The sequence below is a fragment of the Gossypium hirsutum genome, chromosome D11 (genome assembly GCF_007990345.1).
Source record: "Gossypium hirsutum isolate 1008001.06 chromosome D11, Gossypium_hirsutum_v2.1, whole genome shotgun sequence".
Classification (NCBI taxonomy): domain Eukaryota; kingdom Viridiplantae; phylum Streptophyta; class Magnoliopsida; order Malvales; family Malvaceae; genus Gossypium; species Gossypium hirsutum.
The window spans coordinates 31396145-31406111 of record NC_053447.1 but is presented as its reverse complement, the minus strand read 5'-3'; the positions used below and the strand labels follow the sequence as shown (position 1 = coordinate 31406111).

Below are 9967 nucleotides of genomic sequence, written 5' to 3'. Positions count from 1 at the left end.
ACTTGAAATTTGGGTTATCCCTCTAACTGGGATTATAAGTATTTGAATAAGGATCTCGACCTCTATTATTGATGTAGCTTGGCTCCACCGGTTGGTTCTCATAATATGGCTCCGCTCTCGTTGGCCAGACGGGTGTTTCCAAAAGGTTAGCTTTTCAAGGATTCATTGTCATTTTCTTCCTTCATAGCTTTTACCATTGGCAGCTTTGATTGGTACATGAATCTCTCATTAGGTCACATATACGAATTCATGGCTATATCTTTAATGATTTTTTAGGCTCGTTCATAGGTATGGAACATGAGAGACCCTCCAAATGCTCCATCTAGGCTCAATTTAATATGTCTATCAACACCGTTATAAAAAATTTTGTATCTAGAGCCATGTTTGCAGTCTGTGATGTGGAAAATTCCTTAGCATTATCTTCAAATGATCCCATGCCTCGTATAGGGATTCAACTTCAAATTATTTAAAATTGGTGATTTTTAGCCTCAATTGAATAGTTCAACTAATTGCGAAAAATTTATAAAGAATTTTTCCGCTAGATCATTCTATGGGGTAATAGAAACTGGTTCTAATGAGTCTAACCAATCAGCTACATTGTCTAATAAGGAGAACGAGAATAATCGAAGACGCATGGCTTCATCAGATACCCTGTTGTATTTGAAGGTGTTGCATAGTTGAAGAAATCACTTCAAGTGCTTATTCGGATCTTCAACCATGTTCCGTTTGAACTACAGCGTATTTTGAATCATTTGAATTGTATTCTTCTTTATTTCAAAATTATTGGTACTGATTGTCGACCTTTCTATGCTTCCTTACACTGCATCTAATGTAGGTAAGGCGTACTCGTGCAACTACATCTAATGTAGGTAAGGCGTACTTGTGCAACGTCTTTTGAGCCATTGGGACTTCTTCCCTATTACTTCCTATTTGTTCTCTTAGATCCTCAAGTAACAGATTTCCTCGGGGTAAATTAATTATCGTGGTTGGATTGTTATTCATGGTTGGATGGTTACGTCTGAGTAGTTGCTCTGAATTTGGGAATGGTTCAATTATAGTGTTGGAGCTTCGAGTTATACACGATCTGAAAGGAATTAAAAATAAAAATTAAAATATTATCTATAGGTCTTAACTTTCTTACTTATCTTATTAATTGTAAAATTTTATTTTCAAAATTTATTGCTGAAACCTCCCCAGCAACGGTGCCAACAACTTAACTGCTATAAACGAGTTATCGTTTATAATAAAATATAACACCAAAAATATGATAATTAAGAACGATTGTCCACAAGTGCATGTGTCAAATTGTAATATAGTTAGTACAGTGAAATACCGGAAAGTATTCCAAGGATCGTACCTAAGAGAGGATGGAATAAACTATGAAAACCTTTTTACAATAATAAGTTTAAATAGTACTAATTAATTCCTATATTACGATAAACCATAAAAAAAGTTGAAAGAATAAAAATAAATAAATAAGAAAAATAAACAAACTAACTAAATAAATAAACCAATTAGAAAGATTAACTCATTTCAGAGTTTGTAACTAACTTCAGATTAGGGTTTTATGGTGGATTAGCTACCGATTAACCAATTATCACCTCCCGGCCTCTAATTAACTAATCGATTGGTTGATACTTGACCTCATCTAGCTATGATAACTTTCTGGGGTTATCAAGCCTAGTGGTTTAAGCACACATAATTCATACGAACTAATCCCTCTTGAAAAACCCTAAATCTTCTGTCAATCACATCCCTATCCACTTGTTAATATCCTCTAAGGGATTTAGCCTCTCATGTTTTTCATAATCTTGATCTCAATAAAATAAATAATGTAGGGAACAGAGTAGCAAATCGCTTGATTCGAATAAATAAATTGAATGCAAAAGAAAATGTAAACTGAATACTTTAATTAAGTAAACAAAATCTTGAATTAAAACTGTTTTCAATAGAAAATACAAAAGATTTCTAAAAGCTGAAAAGAAAATACTTTAATTCTACTTTTAAACCACTAGGGGTTTTTACGGCGTCTAGGACAACTTAGTTACATCAATTCCCTAATGTATTATTTATAGAAGTGTTGACAACCCAAATTAGGTGTTCAACATGTCCAAGTCTTCGTATAAGTTTGATTGTTCGGACAAAAATAACCTCGATATCCTTGGGCTGCATGTAGACCTGTGCCATGCCACACCTTGGGTAGTGCGACACGACATGTAAAATTCACCTCTTGTCATTCTTTTTGTGCTTTGATGTCTCAAAAAGCTTGTGCAACACTCTTCCTATGCTTACATGTCAATTGGGCATTTATATCTTCATCCTACACACTCAATTCAACATATTAGCACAACCTAAAGCCCGTGTCGACCTATCGGGTCACAACACTTACAAAATGTGTTAAAAAATTACTTTATTAATATTTTATCCTAAGGCCTAAGTACTGAAAATGAAATATAAAATCATAAATTGAAATGAAATATAAAATCATAAATTGATTGAAAATAAGCTCCTTAAGTGCAGAATTAACCCGAATTGACTACTACATTTGACGACAGGTCAACACTGTATGTCTATGTCATGGGATGGCTGTTGTCCTTTATGTTTTTGGGAAAAAAATTGGCACCCTACACACTAAAATAGCTCGTTAGTCATCTCTAAGGCCTGTACTAGCCTAATGGGTCATCGAAATACTAGAAAATGCGTAAAAATGCTTATTTTGCTAATAATTTAATCTAAGCTACTAAAACAAAAAACAAAAATAAAATGACATAAAATGACTTGCAATCAAGCTCATTAAGTGTTGAAAAGACTAATTTTTCACAATGAATTGTGGCAGATCAAACTCGTCTGCACTTAACTCATTGCTTATCCTCAAGCAAACATGACAAAAATAAAAGACAAAAAAAAAGAGAAACATGCAATATAGCTATCGTACTTGTGCATGCTTCATACACGCGATTGGATCGAAGCAAAGGCAATAGGAAAATTTGCTAAACAATTAATTTCAACTAGATGTTTAAACAACATACAATTTTCACATTCAAACATGCTAGTTCAATATATTACAAAGCAAAAAAGTCAAAGTAAGTCAAACATATGACTCCATTAAAAGGTATGCACGAGTATAGCATTTGTAGTTGAAGAATACATGTAGTTTGAATTCTAATTACTCAGTTTCTTTTATCCATGCTTTGAACTCTAGTACAATATTTATAAGTACAAGCAATTTATGAGTATTTGTGCCAATATGAGTGAGATTTTCTCAATTTATCATATTTTCAATTTAATTCATTGTGATAATTTCCACTCTCTTTTCTTTTATCTATTCTGTGCTTTGATCACACTCACTTTCCTTTTATCCCTCACAATACTTTTGTTCGCTCATTAATTTTTATTTTAAGGCACATACTTGTAGGGATTTTATACTTATTATACTATATCATTTCAATAACCATGGATTTAATTACTGAGTATTCTAATTTAAACAACCTAGAATTCAACAAAAATATATACCTACTTATATATACCTATGTCATTTGGTACATTTAACTCCTTTTTCTTATTCACAGTTTAACAGATTGAACTAACTAGTTTAAATACAAACAACCTAAAATCCTTTATTCTCATGCTAAATTTACAGTTTAAACAAATAACCCATGTACATGCTCTTAACCAATCACTTATATTTCTACAAACTCAAGCATAGACAAAACACACAATAAAAAAATTTAATTACTAAATATATACTAGAACTAAGAAAGAATAATAACAAAAATTTAAAAATTTCCTATGTCACCCCTACACTTTATTTGGCACATTGTCTCTAATGTGTACCCAAAAATAAATAAGAGACAAGATTACCCATTTTGTTTTGAACGATTTGTATGGTTAGTTGGGTCATCTCCCCTTGTCGGTTCATCTTGAATATGTAGTGTTGTTTAAAGTGCAGAGTTCCTACACAGAAAGAAAAGACAAATTTTTTTGAATATTAAATAAAATATAAAAGACAAACTAAAAAATTAAGCCTTATCTACTTCCCCACACTTTAGAACATACATCACCCTCAATGTAAAAGAAGCAAAGTGCAAACAAAAACACTTCCCTGAAAAGTCCGAATTCTCGTTGTTGTATCGACCTTGGGATTTGTGTGCTCTAAGCAGACGGAAAAATACCTAAAGGAAAAATAACAAGAAAATATTATATCTAAATAAAATTCAATCAATAAATAAAACTAGAGTTTTTGAGTTTTTGGAGGGCAAAGAATAGTGGGAAAGAAGAAAAGAGACTCACATGGGTCGACTGGATAGTTAGGGCATCTAAACGTTGGATAGCAGTCAACTTGTTACGACTTCATCCCTTCCTCATGACAAAGTTGCGATAAATTTTATGCTCCCAAATTGTTTCATCAAAGCATGTCACGACACTCTGCAATTGTGTTGTGACTTTGAGTTTCCTCGTCATGACAACACAATTTTTTTCGAGCCTTTTTGTGTGACATTTTGAGTTCCTCGATTCTTTGATTTTTTTCACCTCACAAGCTCCTAAACTATTGTGAAATAAATAAATAACACACATAATTAAGGACTTAAAATAAACTAAATGAAAATAAACAAATGAAAAATAAACTAAATTCAAAAGAGAAGCCCTTCTTCAGATTTGAGACGATCTGTGTCGTCACCGAAGAAGAACTTCCAGTTGATCTTTGACACTTTGATCTGTCGTTTGTTCCACTGTCGATGTATCTGAACCAGTAATGCTTTTCAATTCCAATGATATCACCCTATTTTCGACCGTTGAGACATCTACATTACGAACCATTTAGTGCCAAATCTGAGCCAACCCTAAATTATTTTTCGGGGTATTATTACCTCTAGTCTTATCAATTCTATGTTGCATGAGGATCTATTGTCATGAGCATTGTCGTTATCTTAAAATGAGAATGATATAAACTCCTCGACTATTTCGAATTGCATATCATCTACTTTGGCCAAAAAGTGTATCGACTAGTCACAATTTCATTCAGAATCTGGTTAAGCTATATATTAGTGGTTAGATCTACTTCTACATCTACATTTACATCTACAGCTAAGTCTATCTCTATGTTAATTGGACCAGAGATTCCTTTGTTATATTCAATGTCTCCTCATGGTCTCCGATTCTAATTTCTTGCTGACTTTTACAATCTAGTTAGGACAATTGGCGACGATACGATGTTCCTCATGATCAGAGTTCGGAACATGATGTCCGATCTCTTTCGAATAACTCTGCACCTCTATTTGTTGTTTTAGTGATTTTTTCATTTCCAATATTTGCTGCAGTAACTCTTTTTTTCTGCCACATCCTCGTTGTAGGTTGACGTGGTTGCTTTACACAAGGCTGTCTCATGTGAATTATAAGAGAGCTCAATTGGATATTTGGATGTCTTTAACTGATCTGATGTTTTTTGGACTTTCTTAAATTTAGCTTGGGATTCTAGACTGAGGTAGAAAGAAATATATTCTACCAGTTACAGAGGAAATTTGAATATATATTCGTAATCTTCACACCTTCAATCATGACTTTGCTGATTCGTCGAGACTTCGTTTAGCCAACTTGATCTGTGATTACTCCTATGTTGCTCATTCAAATCCTAGTATACATTATCATCCATGACCAAGTCCAATTCTTGTTAGGCTGAATATCTGGGAATACCGTAGCTCATCGAAGCTCTGTTTTCCCAACTTGGTCCATCACTAACATACCTTCATCATCATACCACACAGACATCTCATGTTCCTTGTCCCAACTGCTATCATCGTCAAGTTCATCATCAAATTGATCCATGATTAAATTAATTATTTATCAAGGTAGTTAAAATAAAAATAAAATAAGTAATTAAAAAGATTAGCACACTATCTAACTCGTTTGTCTTTCAACTAATATTATTTTACAAAGTAATTAAATTAGTAACAATTTTCACTGTCACAATCCTTGACAATGGCGCCAAGAACTTGATCGCTACCAAACGTGTGAACGTTTGGACTGGATATACTGCAACAAAAAGATATCAAATAAAGCAGTGGTGTACCTAAGTATACGTGTCAAATTGTAATATAGTTTGTTTACAACGTAACACTTGGAAAGTATTCCGAAGATCATACCCAAGGGATTGCGGATTGGATAAATTTATTATTAAATTAATTATAGAAAATAATTAATAATCTAATTGAGTCACACTTAGTATTGTTGATGCAAACTAAAATATTAATTAAACTAGTTAAATTAATTATCATAAAATAACCTAATAGAATTTAATTAATTTAAAATATCCTAATGGAATTTCCTATTCCTAGTGTTAACAATATGAGTTCCTAGCCTATAATCGATTAAATTTATAATTATCAATTAAGTCACTAATTACTCTCAACTGAGTTATTTACTACCCTTAGTTAAGAATACCCTCTCGGTCTCATATTCACTAAGGATTACCACCTACATCACCCTTTTGCTCTCTTACCAGGTATACGAATACTCTCTCGGTCTCACCGCTTGGCACAAGTTATACTTGACAGTATACCCTTTTTGTCTCACCTATTTAGTTATTCTACTAGGGTCGTCACTTCCTAGTATACTAAGTACTTGAATAAAAACTAAATTTTAGATAAATAATTACTTAATTAATAAACCAGTTCCATAACCAAATCATGCAAGATATAAAATACGCACAAGATTTTATCTCAATATTCATACAAATATTAGTTAATCAAGTTAATGAAATATAAATAATGAAATAAAATGAAGGAAATAAAGAGAATGCTCATGAATAATTAAATTGAAAAATGGTTCAGGAACAATCTCCACTTGCAATCGTATTCCCATGGGAATAGAACGATTCAAATTAAGCGAACATATGAAAAAATAAAATAAAAACTAAAGAGAATTGAAAATTAAAAGTATGAAAATATCATTTGACGACTCCCTAGGGCGAATTCCTAGGTTGGCTCCCCCTCCTAATGAGGTTCTTATGTAGTTTATATAGGCAGAAACTTGGTAAAAATCCAAAATTCTAGAGTGCCCCTTCAATTATAATGTTAATTAGGGTTTTAGGTTAGAAAAATACCCTTTATTGACCACAAATTCATAGTTGTTGCACATAGGATTTTTTGGCCATGCAGAAGCCAATGTCACGACATTAGTTTCTAATGTTGCAAGATTGATACCTATTTCATTCTAGGATTTTGTTTTTTGATTCGATCTTTGGTGTCGCGACATGGCTGTCGTCTTTTGTGTTTTGGGGCCAGGAATGGCACCCTACACACTTAAATAGCCCGTTAGTCATTTTTGAGCCTAACAAGTTTTCGAAACACTAGAAAATGTGTAAAAATTCTTATTTTCCTAATAATTAAATCTAAGATACTAAAACGGAACACGAAACAAAATGACATAAAACAACTTGAAATCAAACTCATTAAGTGCTGAAAAGATCTAATTTGCCACAACGAATTGTGAGAGATGAAGGTGAAAAACAATATTCATAGCAGTGCTTCCTCTTAATGAATATATATTAATAAATCAATCATTAATGTAATTAAAAAAATTAGAATTAAAAAAATAAAATTCATAGAAATCATCCAAACTTGAGCAAACAGTATCAATTACTTAAGTACATTCTGTACAAAAAAATTCCAAAAAGTTTCACTAATAAAAATTATATCAAATCCACATAGCTTTCCCTTTAGGTCCAGACTCCATTCTCCCCTTTTATACCAACTTCACCCCATTGTAACCATAATTCTTTGGTTTTGAAAAGGTGACATTAGCTTTTGTTACGAGAAAATCCATTTTATTTGAGAACAGATCTTTCTTAATCGATTTATGATACGGTTGTCTGTTTACATTTTCTAAAACATATAATTTTGTAGCGAAAATCTTTAGCGCGTTAAATTTTGGAAAAACACCACTTGTTGTTTGAAAATCCATTATTTTGCAAGAAAATCGAGCATCGTCAATAAAAACGGTTAATCAATTTTTAGCAGAAAAACGATAATAAAGTCCAAAACCAAAACAGTCCCAAGTGTCCTAACAGTCCAAAATTTACAAAACACCTTAATTCCAAATTTAATAAATCAAATGTACCAAAATATTATAATTGAGCTCTCGTCACACCAATTCTTCTAAGTCTGAGGGTTACTTGAAAGTGACAGGCAAATAGAGAGTGAATTTTTGAAACTCAGTGTGTAACTTATAAAATTAGTATCACAGATTAAATTTCAAACATAATTTATAATAGAGTAGATACGAAACATATATCACATACAAAAATAGAATCAAATGCAAATTTACAATTCTACCCTCATCTGCTACACACCATATAGGGTATTAAATACCCATCCAACCCTACACACCGCTTAGTCTCGGTACGACACTTTTCATAATATTTTCAACTTAGCTGTCAGATCATTAAGCGATTTATTGTCGTTAACAGAAATATGTGTGGCTGAGCCACCAAATATGGCAGGTTATTATATTGCCCACACTTCTCCATGTACACAAATCTCATCCTAAATGCGTGTACTGATATATCAGATGTTAGATATGTATATGTCATACATGCTCAAAATCAAACTCAAATCATGCTTATCGGATATTAGGCCATACATAACATTTTTCAGTTCATATATAGCGTATTACAAATTTTACTTATCTTATATTATTTCAAACATGTGTATTTGTATCTAATTTTATGCTAATAGATGATTTGAATTCGTGTTTTATAACTTAATTTATAGCATACAGACCTTACGGAAGGCCTACGATCAATCCAAACCATGTTTATAGCCTTAGGAAGAAATTCAGAATTTTGGGCCCATATTGCCCAAACCGTGTGTCTCACACGGTCCATCACATGACCTGTGACCATGTGGCGATGAAAGTGAAGATTTTCGGCTTTCATTGTTTGTTGATTTTTAGGTTTTTTGTTACAGACCTATGGTGTTCTAACGTGGGTTCCAAAAACATTCATTCCAACACCTAAAAACAACACACTGAACGAATTAATGAACATAAGCAAGACGATTCAAGAAGGCATACTCTTCATTCCCCTTAAAACACCAATACAAACCACAAACGATTAACCCAACCAATCGCAAAAGTTCCAAATTGACAAAAAACCATTACCTTTGAACGAAAATAGCAACTTCCTGAGCCTTAATCCTCCGATGGATTAATTGTTCCTAGACCTTCATCTAAATAATCCAAGTTGTTAATATCGAACAACATTGTACATAACCCCAACTTAACAAAATAATATTTAACAAAAAGAAAGACTTCAATCGCAGAAGAATCAAGCATCGACCACAATTACGTAAGAACTGAATTATCAGTAATCGACGACCACCACTGAAATTAAATATCTCAAGAATCGCCAAACAAGAGGACAAGGGAATTGTGAAAAAAATCAAAGAAAGAAAAAGAGAGTTGAAAACCCCTTTTGCAACACTCCACATGACAGACAGAGAACCAAAACAAATAGAATAGGAAAAGATGAAAAAAAAATAAAACAACGTGCAAAGTGGGGTCAGGTTGTTTTTTAGAAAACCACTTATACTTTTTTGTTAAAAAATTCAGAAATAAAATTGAATAATAAAGATAATAACTAAAATAAAATAAGGTAAAATCCTAATTACCCCACTAATCCAATAACCAACTAACAGATTCTTTTTTATATTTTTGGTCGATACACGTCAAGTCGCCGTTAATTTTTAATTACTTATGAAATCTGCCATTTTAATAAAAAAAATGAAACTTATTATTAAAACAACTTCTTTTAAGTGTTACAAAAAACAATAGTCGGGTTTGTGTTTTCGATAATACATGACGAAAGTTTCACCATCCGACGATTTCCGATGGGAGTATACAAGTAAAAAATGGGCAAAATACCATTAAAGGCCCGTTTTTTTAAATTTATCGAAATTAGCCCGGTATTTTA

General features: G+C 32.3%; 1 long non-coding RNA gene across 2 annotated transcripts; it reads right to left on the bottom strand.

Moving 5' to 3' along the window:
- Window positions 1-1912: 1912 nt before the first annotated feature.
- On the bottom strand, window positions 1913-9548 carry LOC107943385 (uncharacterized). 2 transcript variants are annotated; one of them, XR_005920424.1, is made up of 3 exons: window positions 4291-9548; window positions 3862-4172; window positions 1913-2320 (listed from the first exon to the last, which is right to left on the bottom strand). It is a non-coding gene; the product is annotated as an uncharacterized lncRNA (long non-coding RNA). The 2 variants fall into 2 exon arrangements; XR_005920423.1 differs by having other exon boundaries at window positions 1913-4172.
- Window positions 9549-9967: the final 419 nt, after the last annotated feature.